The 11,682-nt window shown below is 42.9% G+C and overlaps 1 protein-coding gene across 1 annotated transcript in view; it reads right to left on the reverse strand.

The window, feature by feature from the left end:
* The window catches only part of WWP2 (WW domain containing E3 ubiquitin protein ligase 2), a 162,799-nt gene extending 152,767 nt beyond the window's left edge, over positions 1-10,032 (reverse strand). The window contains exon 1 of the mRNA XM_047711107.1: positions 9,946-10,032. The gene's annotated coding sequence lies outside the window, so the exon portion shown is untranslated. The remainder of the gene's footprint in view (positions 1-9,945) is intronic.
* Between the last annotated feature and the right edge of the window lie 1,650 nt (positions 10,033-11,682).

The raw sequence follows: 11,682 nt of genomic DNA on the forward strand, positions 1-11,682 counted from the left end.
TGTTTAAGGCTAAACTAAAATTATGTAGAAAAATTGCACTAAACAATATACAGATTTTTTTTAAATGGGGCAATATTAAACTTTAGGAACAGAACACAGCGAAGAAGCTCTGTGCCAGAAGTGGTTCCGAGGAGACTAAGTATTACAGCACCTTCCCTGATACCAACTTTTCCCTTAGAGAGCCTTCCAGGAGCTCTTAATAAACGTAACAGATTAAACACATATATTTATCTCTGCTCCCTTCTCAAATCCCATCAAAATGACAGAAAAGAAACACAAAAATATAAACCAACTAAAAATGAATGGAAAAGGAAACAACAGGGACGCCTGGGTGGCTCAGTTGGTTGAGCGGCTGCCTTCGGCTCAGGTCATGGTCCCAGCATCCTGGGATCGAGTCCCACATCGGGCTCCTTGCTCCGCAGGGAGCCTGCTTCTCCCTCTGCCACTCTGTCTGCCTGTGCTCTCTCTCTCTCTCTCTCTCTCTGACAAATAAATAAATAAAATCTTAAAAAAAAAAAAGAAAAGAAAAGAAAATTGAGAGTCCAGATACAAACTCATAAACCTACATCCAACTGATTTTAGACAAGAATGCCAAGACAATACAATGGAAAAAGAGTAACAGTCTTTTCAACAAATGGTGCTGGGACAACTGGGTATCCATGAGCAAATGCACAAAGTTAGACCCCTACTTCATACCTTATACAAAAATGAATCCAAAATGCACCAAAATCCAAAATATAAGCGCAAAACTATAAAACTCAGAAAAAAAAACACAGGTTTAAATCTTCATGGCTTTAAGTCAAGAAATGGTTTCTTAGATATAATATGAAAAGTACAATCAATAAAATCAAGATAAATTTGACTTCATCAAAATTAAAATCTTCTATGTTTCAGAGGATACCATCAAGAAAGTGAAGACAACCCAAAGAAAGACAAAATATTTGCAAATCAAGTTTAGAGGGACACCTGGGTGGCTCAGTGGGTTAAGCCTCTGCCTTTGGCTCAGGTCATGATCTCAGGTCCTGGGATCAAGCCCCGCATTGGGCTCTCTGCTCAGCAGGGAGTCTGCTTCCCTCTCTCTCTCTCTCTCTGCCTGCCTCTCTGCCTACTTGTGATCTGTCTCTGTCAAATAAATAAATAAAATCTTTTTTAAAAATATATATCATTAGTCACTAGAGAAATACAAACTAAAAAACCGCAATAAGACATCACCTCACACAAACTAAAATGGCCAAAATAAAAAAGGATACAATAACAAATGGTACTGAGAACTTTGAGAAATTAGAATCTTCATACACTGCTGATAAGAAATGAAAAATAGTGCACAGTTTTAGAAAAGTCTGGCAGTTCCTCATAAAGTTACAAAGAGGGGCGCCTGGGTGGCTCAGTAGGTTAAGTGTCTGCCTTTAGCTCAGGTCATGATCCAAGAGTCCCAGAACTGAGGCCCTCATTGGGCTCCCTGCTCAGCAGGGAGTCCGCTTTTCTGCCCTTCCCTTGGCTCATGCGTGCTCTCTCTCTTTCTCTCTGGGCTCTCTGCACAGCAGGGAGCCTGCTTCCTCCTCTCTCTCTCTCTGCCTACCTCTGCCTACTTGTGATCTCTGTCTGCCGAACAAATAAATAAAAATCTTAAAAAAAAAATAAAAGCTCACAGTTAAATAAAATAGAGGTCAAAGAAAACCTCAAAACAATTTAGAGAGATAAAATATTGCACCCATGCAACAAGAACAGAATGTAATTTTAAAGGAAGGCAGGCAGGCAGGCAAGTAAATTGGCTGGTTGGTGGACTCAGAGAATAACAAACTGCTCTTAGAAAGGACAGTTCTGGGCGCCTGGGTGGCTCAGTGGGTTAGGCCTCTGCCTTCGGCTCAGGTCATGATCTCAGGGTCCTGGGATCGAGTCCCGCATCAGGCTCTCTGCTAGGCAGGGAGCCTGCTTCCTCCTCTCTCTCTCTCTCTCTCTCTCTCTCTCTGCCTGCCTCTCTGCCTACTTGTGATCTCTCTCTGTCAAATGAATAAATAAATTCTTTAAAAAAAAAATTAAAAAATTAAAAAAAAAGAAAGGACAGTTCTCATAGCAGAAACAAAGCTGATAAAGCAAGGAAATACACTAAGAAGTGAACTCAAAGACAAAGAAGATGGTAAATAGGTAAAAAATGACTTTTTAAAACAGTGGTTCTGTTTAAAATGTCCAAAGTCTAGGACACTCAGGTGGTTCAGTCGGTTGAGCACCCAACTCTCAGTTTCAGGTCATGATCTCAGGGTGGTGAGATCGAGCCCTGCCTCAGTCTCCATGCTCAGCACAGAGTCTGCTTTGGATTCTCTCCCTCTGCCCCTTCCACTCGTGCACTCTCCCTCTCTAAAACAAATAGATCTTTAAACTGTCCAATGTCCATCTTACAGCAAGTCCAGAAATAAAAAAGAAAAAAAAAAAGAGAAATAATCAAAGAAATGTCACAGAAGATTTTTCTTAAGCTGAAGAATACACAGTTCTAAACAGAAAGAACCCAACTGAGTGTCCCAAATGATGGGGAAAAAAAACATTCTATTGCACAATGTCATGAAATTTCAGAACATGAGAACAAAGGGTATACAAACTTCCAGTCACATTTACAAACAAGAAAAATCAGAATGGCATCAGACTTCTCAGAAGTAACACCAAAGGTGAAAAGACAATGCAATGCTTTCAAATTTGAGATAAAATGATTTTTTTCAACTTTTCAATCTATAATTCTACAACCAAAAAACCATCAGTCAAGTAGGATTGGAAAACCATGGTTTGTAAGGTCTCACAGAAACTCCTCCCCATGCTGCTTTTGTCAGGAAGCTACTGAAAGATGTGTTCCAGGGGAATAAAGGAAAAAGATGGAGAACAGTGGGGATTCACGTGGGAGAGACAAAAGCAATTACAAGGTTAACAATGAAAAATCCCAAGGCATTACAGTACAAGAGCCCAGAGAGTAACCAGTCCGGATTAGAGAATTTATAGGAAATGTCACCTCGAGGAAAGAAAGAAAATGGAAGAGATAGATTACATGATCCAACTGAGTGCACTGAAAAAAGTAGCACTTTTAGCTCTATCGCAGTATTTGATGCAGGATTAGTGACAGGAACACAGAAAGCTATGCAAATGAAAAAAATCAGGAAATATGGAACTAGCAACAAGTTATATGATAGGAAATGCAATCCTAACATACTGTGTGGCTCAGCTGTGAATATTTATAACAGCATAAACAACTTAATCAAAACTTGTGATGTGGGAATAATCACAAGGTGGAGGTACAAGGAAGTGTGTAGAAGTCCGTATTTGTGGAGACTGGCCAGAAACAGGGCTAAATCCTCACCTTCAATAGTTAAAAGACAGTAGATAAAACTGACAGGCTAAGATTTATATAAAATATAAAACTGTCATTCAGAAATGCAGAAGTTGGAATGTCTTGCTGGCTCAGTCGGAAGGTAGAGCATGTGACTCTTGATCTCAGAGTCATGAGTTCAAGCCCTATGTTGGGTGTGGAGCCCACTTTGAAAGGAAAAAAAAGGGGGAGACGCCTGGGTGGCTCAGTTTGCTAAGTGACTGCCTTCAGCTCAGGTCATGGTCCTGGAGTCCCAGGATCGGAGTCCCGCATCGGGCTCCCTGCTCAGTGGGGAGTCTGCTTTTCCCTCTGACCCTCCCGGCTTCTCATGCTCTCTCTCTCTCAAACAAATAAATAAAATCTGAAAAAAATAATAAAAGAAAAGAAACGCACAAGTCAATAGTAGAAGAAAACTAAGAGTTGAAAGTCACTGACTACACAGAGCAAAAATCAAGGACAAACAGAGGCGAAGCCAGGAACTGTTGTTGCGTTCTCAGTCTTACAAGGCTCTTTGGCTCTTTAAACTATGTGCATGTATTATTTTAGTCATAAATAAAATTTACATTCAGAAAAGAAAAAGGCTCCTCTTCAAATCAGGTCATAGGATGATGTTCTTATTTAATTTTAATAAGAACATCCCATCTTACATTCAATTAGAGTAGGGGGTTGAATTGTGGCACCCAAAAACATATGTCTGAGCATAACTCCCTGGAACCTGTGAATGTGACCTTATTTTCCAACAGGGTCTTTGCAGAGGCAATTAAGTTAAAGGTCTGAAGATGAGATCACCTTGAATTTAGAGTGGGCGCAGTATCCGTATAGGAGACAGAGAGGAGACACACAGACACAGGGGAGGAAGCCATGTGAAGGCCGAGCAGGGATCGGAGTCCTACGATTCCAAACCAACAAATGCCTTGAGCCACTAAGAGAGGCAAAGAAAGAATTCCCCACGATCCCACCAATACCACCCCACCCACCCCCACTCCCCCCACCCCACCACTCCCAGAGGGATCAGGCCCTGTCGATACTGATACTGTCACCTTGATTTCAGACTTCAGGCCTCCAGAACATTGTTTTAAACCATCACGTTGGTCAGGTTTATAGTAATGCATTAAACAGATGAGGAGGAGGAAACTAATACAATTAGCAGCAAAGGCTTTAGAAGACCCAGATTTCAAATGACATCAGGCTGAAACTCAAAGTCCTCTTCCCATAACACATTCTTTGGAGGCCCAACTCCCAGGCCCCCAGTAACTTCCGAAAAGAAAGCAGCCCAGCAGTCACAGGAGGTGTGGTCATGCTCAAACTGTGCTTCGTAGTTGTGATTCCAGATACAAAAGGTGGCTAGGACAGGTTGATTCTTGAAACCAGGGGACTATAATGGCCAAGGGATCCCCTGACATTCACCTTTGCCTTTCCAGGGCCTGGCAGCCTGCTGTCTGACTGTGCCTCTTCTGGACCCTTCATTCCAACCTGCCCAGTCCAGAGCCAGGGTCAGTCTTTCAATAATGCTGATAGGCCCCACTCTGCGCCAGGCCCTGGAAATACAGTGGGGAATGTCACGGGGTCCCTGTCATCTGGGACCTCAGATCTCTTGCTCTGAGGGACCCCATTAAAGAAATCTTCAAAGGGCTTTTGGCACAAGAAAGCAACCATGCATAAACTTTAGCAAGGGATAGCTCTTGCAGTATCTAAAGCACCTGATGCTTTTTCTCACCCAACTGCAGGAGAACCTTTCAGACCAGTCAATTTTTAGAGGCAAATAGGTCGGGCCACTCACTAGCCTTTGTGTGATAGTAGACAAGTTACTCACCCTCCCTAAAGCTCAATTCCTCATCTGTGAAATGAACCTAAGAATATTACTTACCTTCTAAGATTACTGTAGGGATTAAATGAGACCAATCAAGGAAAGCGGCTAGCACACAGTAAGTGCTCTTCAATATTAACTAAAATACAAGCCTTGTTGCTCAAAGTCTAGACTCTGCAATTCCTCAAATTCTTCACCCAGCTTTGAGTCAAGAAACCACTGAACACTGATCTCAAGATGAAAGGACCTGTGAAGCACATGGACCAAAGAAGGGCAAAAACTATTCACTGACATCAAGATTCTAATTAGGCAGTTGTAGAAACAGGCAGAGCTTCTTATAATTACAGATCTACTCTATATTCACTTTTTTAAAAATGTGGAAGAGAAGGGTCTGTTCAAAAATTCCCCCTTTCCTTCATACTCTCCTGCTTTCCCAGCTCTTTCCAACACTAATTCTTCTTGCTTGGCCTCTTTTCTCTGGCCAGCATTGAGTTACCTTCCATTTTCCAAAGCCCCACATTGAAAAACAATCAAACACAATTAAACTTTGCCAAATGACATCGGTAAAAGGCCAAGCACATAAAAACAGAGAGGGAGGGACAGGGAAGGTCATATCTTTGGAAGTACAGTGGAATTATAGGCTAATAATAAAAGAGAATGGAAAGCAGATCGCACAAGAAAACAGGAAGCGAAAGGCATGGGAGACACAGAGGAAGGGGACCTGCCCTAGGTCAGGACTGCCAAGCCTTAGTATTTGGTATTTTCCTAGAAGTAGTTATTAACACTTGACTTAAATCACTGAGTGTTTGTTTACAACCTTATGGGGAGAAGCAGAGGCCTGCAACTTTCTAAAAAAGATTCAATTGGTTCATTTTTAAGGGAAACAAGAACTTCCCTTTTGTTCCTAACTCTCGGAAATTCCAGAATCTGTAACAGCCCATGGTGACTCAAAATCATTCAAAAGCAGCTCACTGATTTGCTTCCAGTGGGAGATTATGTTCATGTATCCACCGCCACGTATGTCACTAAGGGAAGCAAGAGCTCTGCACTCAAAGATCAAGACTCAACTCCCAGTTCTTCCATGTCGGAGCTACATGACCTCATGCACATCACTTCGCCTCAGTGAGGTTCTGTTTTAAATCTGTAAAACAACAGATTACCTGGCAAACAAAATGCATCCGATACATGCCAGGTAAGACCAATATTTAAACATTAAAAACTCATTATCCATCCTGTGTCTTTCCCATGGCTCTTGGAGGTCTCTAAACTCAATTCCCTGCCCTAGCCTTGGTCCTCTATACTCCTTCTCCACACAGCAACCAGACTGAGCCTGTTAAAAGGCAGGATGGGTTGTGTCCAAGCCACTGCTTAAGACCCTCCAATGACCCCAATCACTCTGACTAAAACCCATCATCCTTAAAATGGGTTGCAAGGCCCTCCATGACCTGCCCATCCCTCCCCTTGCCCCCAACACCTCTTTGACCTCAATCTCCTACTTTCCCTTGCTCATACTCCTCCAGCCACCGGAGCCCCCTAGCTGGCCCACAAACCTGCTAGGGGTGTGCATACTTATGGCTACTGAACTTGCTGTCCCCTCCGCCTGGACCACAATGTCCCCACTTCCATGGCTCCTCCCCTCACCTCCTTCAGGTCATTACTCAACAGTCACCTTCCCAGGAAGGCATCTCTAAAGACCCTATGCAAAACTGCAGCCCCAGCCAACACTCCACATCCCACTTCCCCCTTTTATTACAATAAAATATGCGCTTTACTTGGTTATTTTGTTTATTGTTCCTTTCCACTAAAATTTAAGATCCACAAGGGCAGGAGTTTTTCCTACTCTTGTGTACTATATTCCCAGTGTTTAGAACAGGACTGTCCAGGGGCGCCTGGGTGGCTCAGTGGGTTAAGCCTCTGCCTTCGGCTCAGGTCATGATCCCAGGTCCTGGGTTCAAGCCCCACATCGGGCTTTCTGCTCAGCAGGGAGCCTGCTTCCTCCTCTCTCTCTGCCTACCTCTCTGCCTACTTGTGATTTCTCTCTGTCAAATAAATAAAATCTTTAAAAACAAAAACAGGACTGTCCAATATAATTTTTAATTTTCTAGGAAACACATTTTAAAAAGTAGAAAGATACAGGTGAGATTAATTTCAATTATACTGCATTTAACCCAGTAAACTTAAAATGTTACCAAGTGTAGCATATGTTGGTATTTTATTAATATTATGCTTCTTACAACATTCGAAAAAAATCAATGACATTTTACTTTTTTTTTCAAACTGACTCTTCAAACTCTGGCGTGTATTTTTCTTTTTAAGATTTTATTTGTTTATTTGACAGAGAGAGATCACAAGTAGAGAGGCAGGCAGAGAGAGAGAGAGAGAGAGGGAAGCAGGCTCCCTGCTGAGCAGAGAGCCCAATGCAGGACTCGATCCCAGGACCCTGAGATCATGACCTGAGCTGAAGGCAGGGGCCTAACCCACTGAGCCACCCAGGCGCCCCATCTGGCGTGTATTTTATACTACATCGCAGATCTCCAGTACGCAACCCTACTGGACAGTGCAACTCCAAGAGTAGGCACTTACATACTCACTGAATGAAAGAATGTTCTCCCAGGAAGAGGCACCTACGGTGCCCCTTGGAATTTTTTAAACTTCAATTGCATTCCATATTCATAATTTTTGGCATGATATATATACTCTTTTTTCCTTAAAATGTCATACTTTCTATACTTGAAAAAATACTTTAAAATAATACTTTATAGGGGGGCCTGGGTGGCTCAGTGGGTTAAAGCCTCTGCCTTCGGCTCAGGTCATGATCTCAGGGTCCTGGGATTGAGCCCCGCATCGGGCTCTCTGCTCAGCAGGGAGCCTGCTTCCCCCTCTCTCTCTGCCTGTCTCTCTGCCTACTTGTGATCTCTCTCTGTGTCAAATAAATAAATAAATAAATCTTAAAAAAATAAAATAAAATAAAATAAAACTTTATACTCCTTCTGTAAATGGTAGAGAATGAGTCCATGGCCTGGGTTTGAGTCCCTGCTCAGTCACTAGCTCTAGAACCTAAAGCAAGAACATCACTAAGCCTCACCTTCCTCATCTGTGGAATAGGGACAGTCCTGAACTTCACAGGATCATGGTCCTGAGATGTTGGTAAAAGCTCTTTGTAACCAAGGAAGTCATCATTAGGTAAAAGGGATTAAGAAGCCAACGCAAGCCTTATTCTTATGCCCATTGTCTTCATATGGACCAATAACACAGAAAATGGTCTGATAAGAGAAAAGCTAGGTCTTGGGTTCAAATCCCTTGTCCTTCACTTAGAGCTGTGTGACCTCTAGAAAGTTATTTATTCACCAAACATTTACCAAGTGCCCACAATATCCAGCCACTAGGGTAGGAGCCAAATGCAACATGAACCCTACCCTTGAAGGATGTGCAGTCTAGCAGGAACAAAGAGACCAGTAAAAAAGAAAGCAATAAACTGCTAAAACAAACAAACAAAACAACAACAACAACAACAAAAACAAGTCCCTCTCCCTTAGGGCTGTTGTTCATTCCGAAATGTGAATAATACCTTCCCAACCTAACTCAAAGGCCGCCAAAGAAAATAATTTTTAAATGTCAAATACTCCAAGAACTTTAACTCATAACATATCAGCAAAGTCATTTTGTTTTTCCTACTGGTAATCCAAAACGACTCCGGCTCCTGTGAATGTCCAGCTGGAACATTCACTCTAGTTATACCACATCTATGTGGCATATTCATTTCACTTCTGCAAATTTTAGTAAACATGAAGAAAGAGGGGAAGCAGCTTTTACACAGGTATTTATTATCAAAATCATGATTCAGGTCACAATACTAAGAAACACAAAAGAGACCATTCAGTCACCCTACCTAGTTACACTTTGTCAAGATAAGCAGTCACATGATAAGTGAAACTAAATAATTTAAACCGAAGAAAGAAGAAAAGTCATAAAGCACTACAGATACTCTGGCCAAGATTTCTGCAGTCACTGTTGCTGAGGTAATGCTGGGCTAGGTCGTGGTCAATAGTTTAGGCTAAAAGCCATTTTACGGTCAGAGCAAAGTGCCCTCACTCTTTTTTTTTTTTAAGGCTCGAAGTTGATGAGACCTGGGAAAATCTAAAAGAAAGATGATCTGAAGGGCTAGGTTCCCAAGAAGTGGAACCCTACCCAACCAGGACTAAGTGGGTGTGACGAAAACAAAATGATCCAGATTCTGTGATCCTTCCTGAAGTTTAAAAGCTGAATGGGACCAAAATCAAAGCCTCGGGTAACAACCATTTCCGAAGAGAAAGGAAGAAAGAGACTCTCAGCTGGGGTTCACACAGCATCTTCTTCCTGATTTCTCCTTTCCCTCCACGTCAAACACTCAAGCGCGCCGTTCCAGCTCAGTCCCAAGTCGCCCCTTCCTCCAGACCCGAACCCTCCACAAAGGTCACGCCTCTTCATCCCTAGGACCTAAGCTCCTTTCCCTCTTCCGGCAGGACTCGCTGGCCGCCGCACCCCCGGCTGCCTCCAGGCCAACCTCCAAGCACCCCCGCGCGCGGCCCGCCGCACGCCCACCCCGCTCGGGCGGGAGCCGGGACACCCCTCCTCGGAGGCCGGAACCGCCGAGCCAGGCCCCTCCCACAGGAAGCCGCCGCCCCCCGGCGCCCGGGCCGCACCGCCCCGGCCCACCCCGCGCCGTCCCCCGCCCCCCGCCCGCCCCGCGCTCCCGGCCCTTCCGCCCGCTCGCCGCACCCTCCGCGCCCGTCGCACCGGCGCTCGCTACCTGCCGCGGCCACAGAAGCGGCGCCCAACTCCGCTCCCACTTCCGCCTTCCACCGCCCGCACTCGGGCCGGGTCACGTGACCGCGCGCGGTCACCTGACCCGGAAGAGGCCGGCCGGACTCGCAGGTGTGGGCAACCTAGGCCTGGTTTGGGCGCCTTTGGCCGGGAGACGGCCTTCTTGTCCTTTGTGTATGTCAAAATAGAAGGGGTTCCCACTCACCAGATGGTCCCGGAGTAAGCAAATAAGTTGAAGGCTCACTGTCTGCCAGGCGCTTCGTTCACTCCGTCAACCCCGGAGGCGGGTCTATCATTAGCCCCATTTTACAGGTGAGAGGAGGCCAATCAAGTCAGCAAGTATTTATTGAGCTACTTAGGGTTACCCCGTAAGTACGGACGCCTAGTTAAATTTGAATTTCGAATAATTAACTATGCAATATGTAGACGTGCCCCAAATACTGCATGAGAGTATTATACTATAAATACTCCCATGATAGATGCCAAAATATATATATATATATATATATATATATATATATATTTTATATATATATATATTTTAAATATATATATAAATATTTTATAAATATATATATATTTTATATATATTTAATATATATTTTATATATTTTATATATATATTATAAAATATATATTATATATATTTTATATATATTTAATATTTTATAAATATATATAAATATTTTAAATATATATATATTTATATATATATTATATATATATATATTTGCTGTTTAGCTAAAAATTTGGGCATTCTGTAATTTTACTTGATGTATCTGGCAACCCTCTGCCTAGTAGGTACTACGCACCGTTCTAGGCTCTAGAAACACAAAAGTGGCCGTTTATGGAGCATCTGTTTTTGTGACATAAAGCTAAGATAGGAAAGCTTCAAAACCCCCGGTTGGGTCCATAAAATGCCCCACCACGCCAGACTAACCCCCATTCCCTTAATTTACAAAACAGAATTTTATTAATTATAAAGAACATTTTAAAGATTTTTTTTTTTTTTTTTTTTTGGTCAGAGAGATAGAGTACAGGCAGGCAGAGTGGCAGGCAGAGTCAGACGGAGAAGCAGGCTCCCCGCGGAGCAAGGAGCCCGATGCTGGGATTGTGACCCGAGCCGAAGGCAGCCGCCCAACCCACCGAGTCACCCAGGCATCCCTAAAGAACATTTTAAATCAACATTCTGTACTAATAGGATAGACCTTCAGCTTTGACAAGTTGAATGAAGACTCAGTTTTTTCATTCTTAATCACCATTAACTAAAATTAATACTAATCACTTAATTAGCCTTAAGCACTGCGAATTAATTATCGTTATTTTTGGGTTTTCAAATTTAGATGGATCCTATTATGCATGCAAATTAAATTGGTTGAGCACTGCTACTTTTCCTATTCCCATTCCAAATCCAGGAGATGGTATTTCATGGAGATACAGGCCTCTTTAATACCTTAAACTCTATATTAATTTCCTCTTATAAAACTTTTAAAACTTCTCTAGTTCCACTGAATGAAGTTTTTCTTATTCCAGAGGGATTAGGAAAGAATTCCTTGATTTGGAAGCATTTAAGTAGATGTTTACCAAAAGAAAGAAATGATTAGGCAGGGGCGCCTGGGTGGCTCAGTCGGTTAAGCGTCTCCCTTCACTTTAAGTCATGATCCCAGCATTCTGAGGTAAGCCCCTGCATGGAGCCCCACATTGGGCTCTCTTCTCTGCGGGG

Source organism: Lutra lutra, chromosome 17 (assembly GCF_902655055.1).
Source record: "Lutra lutra chromosome 17, mLutLut1.2, whole genome shotgun sequence".
Classification (NCBI taxonomy): domain Eukaryota; kingdom Metazoa; phylum Chordata; class Mammalia; order Carnivora; family Mustelidae; genus Lutra; species Lutra lutra.